Here is a 13341-nt window from a genome sequence, read left to right as displayed (position 1 = left end):
TTGCAACTCTAGACAAAATAAGCATGAAACATAAATTAGACAAACTTAATTTACTTAAATGGGTCACAAAAAAATTATGTGGCGGTCCTAGAGTTTAACACATCCTGTCTAGTCTATTTTTTGAAAAGTCAAAACTTTGTCTATAGGATCTATTGTATTGTGCTGGTGTACCCAATATTGCATCCGATGTTGGAAAAATAAAGTGTCCGTTTGGTTTTGGAGACTGCCAAGCAAATGTGTCTCACATTTCTTGCACAACATCAACTTAGTGTTTTTCCACTTTTATACACACACACACACACGCGCAGAAACACACACGCACACGCACACTGATGTAATTGTGTGTTTCAAATGGTCACATATCAAAGGCTTGTGTCCCTGCAGGGTGGATTCAGTGGTGAAGCCCAACAAGAAGATAGTTACCACTCACAGCTTCTTCTAATGGCGCCACCCAAATAAACACATCACCTCCTGGAGGGTGCGTGACGACACAACAGTTGACAGTCTCTGTAGGTCCACAGGTGTACTACTAAGGAGTCAGGGCCTGAACGGAGGCCTGCTTCTGGGCCTGTTGTGGGTGTGTGAGGGCCCGGCTTGCTCAGACTTTAATAGTGTGTTTGTTCAAGTCCCGGGCTCAGGCAGAACTGGTAATTACGGTGAAGGAGAAGCCGATTAGGCAGCCCCGCCGAGGGCGGGGGGTGGGGCGGGCCCACGCCCAGCGGGTAGGGGAGTCCTGCCACGGGAGGGACCAATCAAGTGTGAAGCCTGAACGCGGAGCCCGGGCCGTCGGTTCAGTGGGAAAAGGCTTGGCCGCCGGTTCAGAGCGCCGCAACTTTCACGGATTAGTAGAGACACTATTCTGAAGACTGAAAGGGCGCACACAGCACGCAGGCGGCATCAATGCACGCGTGCACGCACACAAACGCGCACACGCTCGGCTCGCCGGCCTGCTCTCCACACACACAAAACCCACCAACAGCTGGGAGGAGGGCTGCAGCCGTTGCCATATTACCATAGCAACGGAATATTTCACATTTGAGCCCAAATAAAGACACTTATTTGGGGATTTGTATTTCTTTCTTCTCCCAGTTATGGCTGGCTTTAAGTTATTTTTTTTTCTCAAGCGTTAATGAGCTGTAAGCGGTTCGTCATATTGTTTAAACTTGAACAAATTTGCCGCTTTGACAGTCCTCATCCGTAATCAAAAACACCCAAATATATCAATGTCTGTTAAGATATGCTGAGTTGTCAATATAGTGGTACAATTTTTTTGTTTTGAGTTGTGAGCAGAAATTTGTGTTACAAGCGCTAGACAGCGGTAACGAACCACAAAAAGCAGCACTTTGGTAGACGTGTAATGAACAATTAGGCCAATTGCTGGCTTCAAGCTGTTAATTGTCAGTCCCAGTTGATGTTTACTGTCAAACAAAATAAAAGAAACAGAAATACACGTTAGGTATTCACTCAAACTTCATCTTACAAAAGTCCACTAGCTTAATGCTAACACACAATGGAAACAGTTGTAAACGGACCCACGGAAATAACATCAATGTTGTCGCAATTATAAACCTTTGACCTTTGTTGTATAATATCTTTGAATTTTACGTCAACGACAGAAAGTAACGTTAAACTAAAGATACTTTTGTTACTGTGAACGATGTCTGAAATGTATTTATGACTTCTTTGTGCACATGATTTATACTGAGTTCAATGTTTTGTTGTTAGAAATTAAATTTTCGCCCAATGACGCACGGAGGCTGGGGCATATACTTTCTGGCATGAGTCGGCCTTACCCCACTATACAGACCCTTTCCCAAAAATTTGAATATCATGGAAACATTTATCTATTTATGAGCTGGAAGCCCAAATTATGTAAAGATAAACAAATAAATACTTGAAATAGTTTAAATTGTGGGCCCTGAATCTATAATCTATGAAAGTTTTACTTGTTGAATGGACTTAAGGAAATAAATGAACTTTTCCATGATATTCAAATTTTTTGGAAAGGGTCTGTATAGCTACCAAGCACCCTTATTCCATGCAGTGGTGATTCTGTATAATTGCCCCTACTTACCACTACAGCGTGCAGTTAGCTATCAAGCTATGCCTACAACTTTCCATCCATCCATCCATTTTCTGAGCCGCTTCTCCTCACTAGGGTCGCGTGCTGCCTACAACTAGAAAAAAATAAATAAATTGCTTCCCTAAAGTGTGAGGTGTTTTCTGTTATTTGGGCTGCAATGTCTCTGCCGTCTGCTGCCAAGCACGGCGTTAGCAAGGCAGCGGCGAACTGGATGACCCCTTGCCACCCCGCCAGTGGGTGGAGTAGTCGCCGGAGGTCCGGTGCAACTGCGTTAGGGCCATCAGCCTCACATTCATTCAAATTTGGCAGCCTTGTTAACAATACTCTTCTCTGTGGTATGTCAAATTTACTTTTAAGACTTTTTTTTTTGATAGGTTTACCGTACCTTTAAGTAATTGCTACAACGGAGCGTTCTGTTAAAGGTGATAAGCAGTAGCAAGGCCAGTCCTATTTTGGGTGGGCTCAAGCTTTATATACAGTAAAACCAATTTTATTGTAAATATTATTAGTAGACGCCCTTGGCAGTTAAACAACGCAGGCCCTGTTATTTTTAGTCAAAGCCACGGGCTGCTAAATAAATAGGTAGAGAGCTGCAGATGGCCCAAGGGCCACACTTTGGATATATTATGAATGATCGAATATACTTATCATTTAGTCCGGATTCCGCACGGATAATAATTCTGGAGTGGTTGTGACTTCCTGGGGTCTGTTGGCAGAAACAATGTTGCCCACAGTGAAGGAAAATAAGCACTTTCCACTCAAGCTCTTTGCCCAATTCAAGTGTTTTCACTGCTCAGTGCCTTTGGCAGCTCCAACAACTTTGAAAAATACTACTATATGGTACTCCCGTTATTCTTTTTTTTTTTAATAGCTGTGGTTGTTAATGACATTTTTGCAAATTGGATAACAGCCTATACAGTTTTTCTTTTTATAATAGTGACATACCTTGGATGAATTTAGCAAACATGGGGCCACTAAAAACCCAATAAATTTTGTTTGTATCTCAATGTCAACACATTTAGCAAATATGTGAACTTCACATTTTGTATTGAACATGCTGATTATACTTTACACGGAAATGCTATTTATAACTTGTAAAATGAGTCACTTTGACCCACAACATAACAGGAGGGTTAATTTTGAAAAGAAAATGTTTTTTTTTTAAACATGTTTTGAACACACTCAAAAGAAATAATGTTGGATTGAGATCATGTCATTTTGTGTTGAGCAAAATAATCATAATAATTGTGTGGCGCAAACATTCAAGGGGAAATTTAAAATTTTCAAACAAAATATCACTTTTTTTTGGTCAAATTTGTTATAACAGTCAGTCTGATATGACAGTAGTGCCTTTGTAAAATGATCAGTGGAAAAAAAAATCGTCCCTCCCTGGCCCCATCTTGTACCTCTCATTGACATACAAGAAACTACCAGGCCTGAGGAAAAACAACCAATCAGAGGCAGAAGGCGTGACTTAAGGGTTTTCACACACTCACAGGCATACCACTGCGGCCTCACAAACAAATAAAACCTCAAACCCATAACATGACTGCTTTAATTTCTATGAGAAAAACTGCTTTATTTTTAAAAGTTGCAAACTTCCTCTCTAGGTAAAGTCAACTTAATCTATTTAATAAAATGTTTTGAGTGGGAATCTAAGATATTTTTGGTTCACTTTTCTTAATACTGTGAAATTTCAACCCCCGAGCCCCATACCCAACCAGCTTTATTATATTTATAAAATGTCCTCTATTTCTCAAAGAATATTACATCAATCCTTTTGCCAAAATTCAAGCATATTATGTAGGAAAGAGTACATGAAGGTGTACAACTGATCCAAATCAGGCCCTTTGAGGAGTTTTGGGTGATTATTCTTTGCATGTTACATGTGTGCCACTGTGTGATGTGATTATTTCAAATGACGAAGGATGCCCCTCCCATTTGTCGCTTGCTTTTGGTAAACGCATCCTGAAATGCTGTTTCTTCAACACGCGCACACACACACACACACACACCTTCCTGTCTTTCTCTTTGTGCATTGCTCATCACACTCTGACTTTGAAGTCGCTCACTTCTTCCATTTCGGTGTCTCCGGGTTACTTTGATTCTCTAACATTTTGTGAATAGTTCCTCTCATGCACACATCCTTCCTCTTCTCCCCTCCGCTTCCTTCGGCGTCCATAAATTACAACTTGTCATGTGTCATTTTATTTTGGGCCTCCACTACCAACCTCCCTCCGTCCTTTCTTGTTCACTCTGTGTTCATATATTTAATTGGACCAATAATGTTGCTTTGTCACCCCAAACATGCTTGCTGTGTGTGTGTGTGTGTGTGCGTGTGTCTGTGTGTGTGTGCGTGTGTGTTGGTGGCGCAGTGCAGCGGAAACTATTAAAATGTTTTATTTTTTTTGCAAGGTTTATGTGTGTGATGTGTGTGGCTACATCCCACTGAGCTACCACCAACCAGGAGAACAGGCACAGATTGTGTTGTGGCCTGTGTTACGACGACAGGAGTGAGAGAGTCAGAGCGGAAAGGGGGGAGACGGTGAGGTAGAGAGAGAGCGAAAGAGAGAGTGGAAATCTGCACTAAGTGTTCCTAAAAGCTGGTGTTTTCCCCTCCCCAGCGCAAACTCCTTAATTTATTACATGTCTGCTGAAGGCAACAGCCCTTTATAACCCCCCAATAATTTCCCATATGTTCCACATATCACCGTAGAGACAGGTCGGTTGGAGAGAGAGAGGAGGGGAGGGAAAAAAAAAATTGAGTCAGCAAGTAGATCATTTACTTACACACGCACGCACACACACACACACACGCGCACTGTTTAGGCATGCATGCTTTGGCCAGTGGCATCCCAGTACTGTACCAGTATCCGTCCATACGTGTTATTCCCCACGCACCTCAGCACCTGTGGGTGGGCCAGGCAATATGAAACATTCTGGTCCGTGTTGTTTACAGCATTAAGGGAGCGTCCTTGATAATGGAAAACTTCACCGCATCGGGGATACGCAGCAGGGAGATGATGGTCGAAAAAAAAAAGAAAAAAAAAAGGTCCAGCACAAATGTCACTTGTCCCCCACCTTGGTTATTGTCTAAATAAAATGATGATATATTAAAAAACACACACACACACAAAAAAAACGACAAAAATGTGTGGCACCAGGGGATGTAGCTGAAGGATCTAAAAAAACAAAATCCAAGAATCCCCAAAGATTTTGTATCATGATTATGTATGTGCATTTTGGGACCACATGCAAAACTGTTTTATTTTTTTTATCATTAAACAATTGTTTAACACAGTGTTTCCCAAAGAAAAAATTAAATGTCACCAAAAGTAGACATACAGGTCAATTACAGTATGTACAGTATAGATTGCCATTTAATGAAAGAGCATTTAATTGTTTTGCCTGTCACGAGACATTGCTGGCATAGATGAAAAAAAGAGAGATTATTTGTAAATTCATAATAATTTTCTGGACAGTTAGGTAAAATTGGATAATTTTCCATGGCACATGATCTCTCATAGCACACTGGTTGGGAAATCAATGGGAGGCTTTTCGAGCATTTCGAGTGGATAGACTGATCGGATGGCCGCTCAAGGTGGGGGGGTTGATGATGGTGGTGATGGCGGGGGTGTGGGGTGGTGGTGATGGTGGGGGTGTGGGGTGGTGTTGATGGTGGGGGTGTGGGAGGTATTTGGGTGCTCGGTGGGAGTTCCGGATGGTGAATCTGGTGGTGATGGAGACTTGATCGATCTCCAACTGCAGGTGGCCCAGCTCTGAAAGAGTACTAAGCACACATATAGTACTACATGTAAAAAATTAATAATGCATATATAAATTAAAAAAAAAAAAAATAAAAAAAAAAACTGTAGGACATTGTCAAAGTTAACTTCATATACTATGTTGTATGAAACCATTTAAAATCTCGAAATGTTGATTTGCCCTTATGGAATATGAGTCATGTTCCTATTTCTACAGGTCCAAGTAGCTTAATTAATGCAGACGAGTCATCACATGAGCAAGATAAATAACACATATTTCGTCTTACTAATCTACTAAGGAATGAATCATCACTTTATATGGCAAGTACAGCCCCAACAGCCCTGTACAAGTCTTTACTCATAAAGAAATAGGTTAAGCCTTGATGTTTAAATCACAGGCAGTGTAAATCTCCTGAAATCCTTTCATGTTTATAAGAACAAAAGGCGCTTGTTTGAAACGTGTCTTTAAGATGATGTTGGAATCAATGGTTGGTGCAAAAAGGTGCATGCAAACAAGAAGATGGTATAAGAATAGAAAAGGCATTTCCCCTTTTAAGTGAGTGTATGCTTAAAGACATTTCAGCTGGCTTTCAAAGAAATAATGATTTTGTGGGCCTGGCGTAGGAAGCAATGTGGACCTAATAGCCGATCAATATCCGTCCTATATCAAATGGACCCTACGTGGACGCACTTATATTCAACACAAAGGATAAGCGCGGCGGGCGGGGCAACCGTGCCCCAGAGGCGGGTAAGACCCGTGTTGCTAATTTCGTTGGAGCCCGACTGAACTGCGCCACCGTGGGAATGTTTACAGCCGAGTTAAGGCGCCGCCAATCAAAGCGGTTCCTCTCATTCCCTTTAAACGGGCCCACTCAAAGTCTCGCATGTAGACGTCTCTGTATGGAAGAGGTCGGCACGTAATTTCAACGATCCGTGCATGACTGGAGCATTGTCACTGCTTTTGCCATGGTTTGGTAACACACAATGTGAGCGAATATACGGAATGAGCTGTGGAAAACTGTAGGGTACAGTATCGGTCTGCCAGTGCCACGATCAAATTGACCAAAATCTCCTTAGACCAGCAGCCTACATTGCTTCAGTAAGAAGTAGTAGAAGTGGTCTGAGCTGGCGTTTACTTTCTGCCACCAAATTGTAACTGTACCAGGTGCATCTTCAAGGACACACCCTCTGTTGCACTGGAACCAAATTATAAAACGCCATGCACTGGCGCAAAAATCAGGATACACTGGATACTTTGTACCCAACAGCTGATCTACAAAAATAGAGCCCATTATGATTATGATTTCCAGTAAGAAGTCACAAAAATGGAGTCAATCCGTTTAAGGGTTTGAACTTTTGCCACCATACAACTTTTAAGTACTGGCAACATTTAATCAATTGTCATGAAAGTGCAAAAATAAGTCCCTGTTTTTTACAGTAACATTTTACAATAAAAGAGCAAACTTTTTTTGGCACCACCGCTCATTATGGCACTTGGTACTCATTAGGGTCACAAGTGAGCTGCAGCCTATCCCGGCTGACTTTGGGTGAAAGGGGTAGGTACACCCTGGACTGGTTGCCAGCCAATCGCTGGGCACATACAGACAAACTAGCAATCACGCTCACGTTCACACCTATGGACAATTTAGTGATTGAGTGGTTCTCAAATTGGGGTCCCCAGAACCCCGGGCATCCACAAGTTGGAAGTTGGCGGTCTGCAAAAGTACCCCACTTCTCACGTTAAAGTCAGCTGGGTTAGGCCAGTTAAAAGGTCTAAAATGATTGTATAATAAATATAATAATTATATAAATCTCACATCCAAAAGGTGTATTTTTTAGATTAAATACATCTTTTCCTGAATAAAAGGCTTACTATACAAGAATAAAGTTGTATTTTTGAAATTCCTTAGTTAAAACATGACTTCTGTTGTTAAACTTAGACTTTAATATAAAAATATTATGTATTTATTTTGGAAATTATAATTTTTTTCTGGCCAGATTAATTTTTTTTCCCCAGATAAAATACATCTTTTTTTTACAATTTACAACTTTTTTTTCTTAAAAAAAACATGCATTTGTTATAATAACATTTCAGCTTTTATATTGAAATGGCACCAAGCGAACATTATTTGCATTTTATTTTTTCTTCTCTAAACTACTGACAACATAACTCCCAAATAAAAATAGTTTCATTTATTTGTAGAAAATGAAAAATGTTCAAAATACCAAAGAAGGTGCAATGTTGTTTTTGGGGGGATGTGGTCTCATGTTTTTCCAGAGCTGTTGTTAAAACACAGTCACAAAAAAAGTCATAACTAAGTTGACCTGCAAGCACTTAGAAGTTGAAAGTGTTCATCCTTTGGCCCAAAATTTCGAAAAAGAAATGTAAATCCTTCAAATGCATAGTGATATAAATGTTTTTAGGACTATCTGCAAGATAGGTTTGATGCAATCGTTTCATTCGGTTTCACATTTGTCGTATTGCGGCCCCTTAATTGAGGCCAATGACGGAACAGCCTTGAGGTCACGGCTGTGTTCCAGCGCGCTCAAAGGCAACACACAGACGAGGCCATTAATGCCTCTGTGAAAAAACTAAATCAATGTATTTGTGCATCGCTGTGCAGTGCGGACAAGCGGGGGAAGACATCACGGCAGCTGTGGGATCTGATGCTTAGCTGCTGATCCGGTGTGATGCAGCTCAGGCGACCAGTCAGATTCATCGTGACTTCTAGCAGATTTTTTTGGGTAGAATGAGGAGAAAATTGGATGCTAGATGTAATCCCTGACCACTGGCTGGATGCATGATGAAAAGCCATATTCTGGGAAATGTGTGTTAATGCTACCCCCGATAAAGACGGCGTGAAGATTAGGGGAAGATGCTGAATGCGGCTGGGCCGTTATTCACAGGCTCCAACCGCTGCCTGTCAGATGAGAGCTTCTATTTCCCCTCCGGAGTCGCTTGTAACTTATCGCACACAAAGGCTGAGAAAGAGAGGGAAATCACAGACTTGATTAGAGGAAAACCAGCGCATGTCAAGGACTTCTCTTCATTAGCAGAAAGGCCTTCTCCAAACTCTTCCCGATGAATGAGCCGCGGTGAATGGGCCGCGGCATTCACTCGGCGCCCTATGCAAACAAGTTGTCCAAGTGGCACATTGTTTCAAAAGACCTTGTGACACGCACAAAATAAGTGGGCAATGTCTTGGACACACACGCTATCCCAGACTCTTTCACGGCCGGGCTAAACGTTTAGCCACCCCGGCTAATTAACTGCTTTGAAAGAGGGCGCATCGAAAGGGGGGAGGCGGGATTTGGAGTCGCTCTGACCAACCCTCAGGTCCAGAGGTCAGCCCCTCTCCAAGACACAAGTGGTGATGCCTTGGCCCCCGAACTTCTGGATGCTAACCCCTAACCCCTGCTGGAGCGAATCAAAGCGCAGAGAGCAGAGGGCTGCACAGACGGGCCTTACAATAACAGGAGGACATCAAAGACTGGGCTTGGATAAAGATGAGAAGGGGACACACACACACATGAGCCAATATCCAATTCCTTCCTATTTTTGCAGGAAGATGAATGGAATTAATAGCTGGAGATGTCGCAGCATCCTTTGGCCACTCGAGGAGAATTATACCCTCGAACGGACGTGTGAATTCTGGACTTCCCAATGCTTTCTTCATAATGCCCCATAATCAGGTGTCTGGTGGCTCCATCATCCCTGGCCGGGGCCTCGTTCAGCCTGTTCGCAATCTGTCTAGTGGCAGAGCGGGAGCCGCTGAGCGCACCAGTGCTTCCCAATGAGCCACAAAGGGAGATCGCAGGCTCCATTGTGGCACGGCGCAGCAGCTTAACACTCATCAGGCCCAATAAACCTGTCTCGAGTCTGGGAGAGACATCCAAACCACCCCCACCACCACCACCACCCCCCACCGCGCCCGACCCGCCCTCATCGCGTTGCTCTGTCATTATGACATCAGGCTGACATGGCCTTAACGCTGTGGGCTCGATGCTGGCCGTTCGCGTCCACCTCGCTTCCTTTTTGTGAACCATTTTAGCTGTGCTTAATGTAAATATATGCAAATATATAATTGTACATTTTGGGTCTATCGTGGCCACTTTTGACCAACTGAAACCCATGAAATGTCATTTTGTTTCTAAATAAATCCGCGTTATCTGCTGGATTGAACCATACAATTTAGGTAAAATGGGTTTCAACATCTTTGAAACAGAGAACTGGTTCATGAGAAGAGCTACCAGTTTGATAAACACTTCTAAAATGACCAATTTACTCAATTTATTTGGTGGTAAATCATCTCCTCATTGCCGTTGCGCTCGCTAGCTTGTCTCCGCAAACATTATGCTTTGGTTATTGGCTACAATATTGATGAAAAACTTTACACCAACGCAAGTGTGGTTTAAAAAAGAATTGCAACAACAACCAAAAAAGGTTTGACGCAGCTAACTAGTGAGCTATTTTTAGAACAGGCCTTGGGGGCTATCTGGTGCCTGCGGGCACCATGTTAGTGAAGCCTGTTGTCGACTCAACACCTGAATTATTATTTTTTTTCCTACCAGATTACATAATTTAGAAATTTTTGAACAAGGGAGCAATATTATGTAATATTCTTAGACTCCGAAAGAGACACTGAATGGCTTACTGCACTCCCAAGCGCAAATGCATGACGCAGTTTTAATTTTAAGAAGTTAGCGGTTCGTAAAATGGATGGATGGAAGTGCTAATGCCCTCTGTTGACCATGGATAAGAATTACATTTTAATTTAAAAAGTGGAAGCTCCCCCTGCTGACTGTGGAAAGATTTTACTATTACCAATCCTGCATATTTCCGGTTCCGCATTTGTGAAGTCACCTATTTGCAGATTCTTTAGGGGAAGCAATCCCCTATTATTGCCAGAAACAACTGATTAGTCACGTTTTGTATGTTTGTTTGTTGTTTGGTTTGTTTTTAACCAGATCAGATCTTAGTCATGCTTTTTTCAGAAATTTTTTTTTTTTCAATTTTTGCTATTATCCTTGAATAGTGGGGGTCCACTGTACTGTAAAGAATAAAAAGGTACTGAGAATACATATATATATATATATATATATATATATATATATATATATATATATATATATATATATATATATATATATATATATATATATTAGTTTTTAATTATATTTTTAGGTTGTTTTACAACCTGAATAATGTACAAATAAATTTGAATTTCAGGGATTAAAAAGAAAAATGAATGGCTATTTTATGAACTGATGTCAGCTAAAAAAAAAAAAAGTAGAAAAACCAAAAAACATACCAAAATTTGAAAATTACAGACTGTCTGGCCACAAACAAGCTGGTCCAAAAAGGCCTGAATAAAGTTATTCTCAGTACTGTTTGTATTTACACTTGCCTAGAATAACTTTTTTTTTTTTTTAGTTTCCTCTCTTGGCTGACTGCGGCGTTGTAAATGCAGATAATACGTGACTATGTATCTGCGTGCGCTGGTTGTTTACTTGCCCGCCCTTTTGCCTCCATTTTAAAAAGCGGGCTGCTCATTCTTGGCCCCCTGCGCCGCCTTCCGGAGCTCCTGCCAAACGTATGCAAATGAGCAAGTCCACAATGGCGCCCACAGCTGCACGCAGGCGGCCAAAGACAGAGGACAAGGCGGCCGTCCCTTTCATCCTTAACCCCTGATCCCCTTGTGGTGACACGTCATGTTCGCCCCAAACGCAGGCCTTCACCAAAGAAGAGCGTCCCTCGACGCACCCCCTCATCCCGAAAAGCCCCCGCCCCAAACATGATCTTTTGGCTGTCCACGTTTTACATCATAGCGCTGATTGCTCTTGAACCTTTGTTAAGAGCAAGAAAAGTAAACAACTTGTGCCTTTTTCTACCCTCCTCCCAATTTATTCTGTAGGTTTAAATGACTGTGCCGAGAGGACAAGTGTGGGGGGGTGGGTGGTGTTATCCCCCAAAAAAGGAGTTGGGGTAAAGAACCTGATTGCTTTAATCTCTGTGCTCGCAGCGCACCCCTTTTCATAAAGCTCTTTGGCCATGTGATTCAGACCCAGGCCCCAGTGTTCTGCGCCCCGCCATTGTTCTCACTTGAAAATCAATTCCTTTGAAGACCCTCCTTAATCCTGTTTTTGGCGTCAACAATGGCCACTTGTGCACGGCCCTGATAGACTAAGAGCCGGGATGATGCGGCTGTCTGCTCTAATTCCAGCCTATTTAGGTAATGGCGGCCCGCGTCACTTTGTAGTGCCAAGTGCGGGACTCGAAAGGAAGATGTTTGCGATCATAATTTCCTGCCGAGCGTAGGCCCAGGTGCCCCGCGCACCCGCAAGACTTTTAATTAGGATAGACAACCACAGAGATTAGCGATCAGACTGTTAACAATGAACTGTCCCTTTGAACGCACCTCAGCCGCTGTCCTCACTGATCCCATATGGAGGGGCCTCGTGCTATGATCACACTAATAACCAACACCTCTGCACACACCACACTCCTTACTCGACAGCATCATGCACGATCCTTCAAAAAATACTAGATATGTTTTATGAAATAATGAATAATTCCACAAACTACAGTACTCAAAAGACATTCGTGATTCGTCATTCAAATGAATAAAACTCACTCGTGGATGTTTATATTCGCTTGCTGCCAACGACGTACATATTCGTCAAGTACGTTTTGCAACAGGTAGGCGTGGAAGAGGGTCTTGCCCAGCTTGTCTATGAAAATCAGGTTTGTGAACTATTGTAATTGCAAACAGGTGCCTGTAGATGACAGCATTGCATCGTTTTGGATTTGAGTTCAGCACAGCTTGTGCATAGAAGATAAAGATTAGGGTGTGAATCTCGCATTGTCACGTCAATTATGAGGGAGAGAAATGGCAACATGTTGGAAGTTCAACTAGTTTTGGCACCTCACACTCAAAAAGAGTATGTATAGTATAGTATAGTATAGTATAAACAGAGTATGTGTCGCATTAGGTAGTCAAAAGTCCCCGTTGTGATTGCGAGAAAAGATCATGAATGATAACTTTTATTGTATTTATGCAACTTTCTGCACCTTTGAATAAACTTCTTTCTATCTCTATCTACAACCCCAATTCCAATGAAGTTGGGACGTTGTGTTAAACAGAATACAATGATTTGCAAATCATGTTAAACCTATATTTAATTGAATACACTACAAAGACAATATATTTAATGTCCAAACTGATAAACTTTATTGTTTTTAGCAAATCATCGTCATCATTAACTTAGAATTTTATGGCTGCAACACGTTCCCAAAAAGCTAGGACAGGGTCATGTTTACCACTGTGTTAGATCACCTTTTCTTTTAACAACATTCAATAAACGTTTGGGAACCGAGGACACTAATTGTTGGAGTTTTGTTGGTGGAATTCTTTCCCATTCCTGCTTGATGTACAGCTTCAGCTGTTCAACAGTCCAGGGTCTCTGTTGTCGTACCTGTTGTATCTATCTATC

General features: G+C 41.9%; 1 long non-coding RNA gene across 2 annotated transcripts in view; it reads left to right on the top strand.

Annotated features, from left to right (window-relative positions):
• Positions 1 to 13341, top strand: part of LOC133484992 (uncharacterized) — a 167664-nt gene that overhangs the window by 148437 nt on the left and 5886 nt on the right. The window lies entirely within an intron of this gene.

The sequence above is a fragment of the Phyllopteryx taeniolatus genome, chromosome 10 (assembly GCF_024500385.1).
Source record: "Phyllopteryx taeniolatus isolate TA_2022b chromosome 10, UOR_Ptae_1.2, whole genome shotgun sequence".
In the NCBI taxonomy this organism is placed as follows: Eukaryota; Metazoa; Chordata; class Actinopteri; order Syngnathiformes; family Syngnathidae; genus Phyllopteryx; species Phyllopteryx taeniolatus.
The sequence above is the reverse complement of the archived record's forward strand: the minus strand, read 5'-3'. Positions and strand labels throughout refer to the sequence as shown.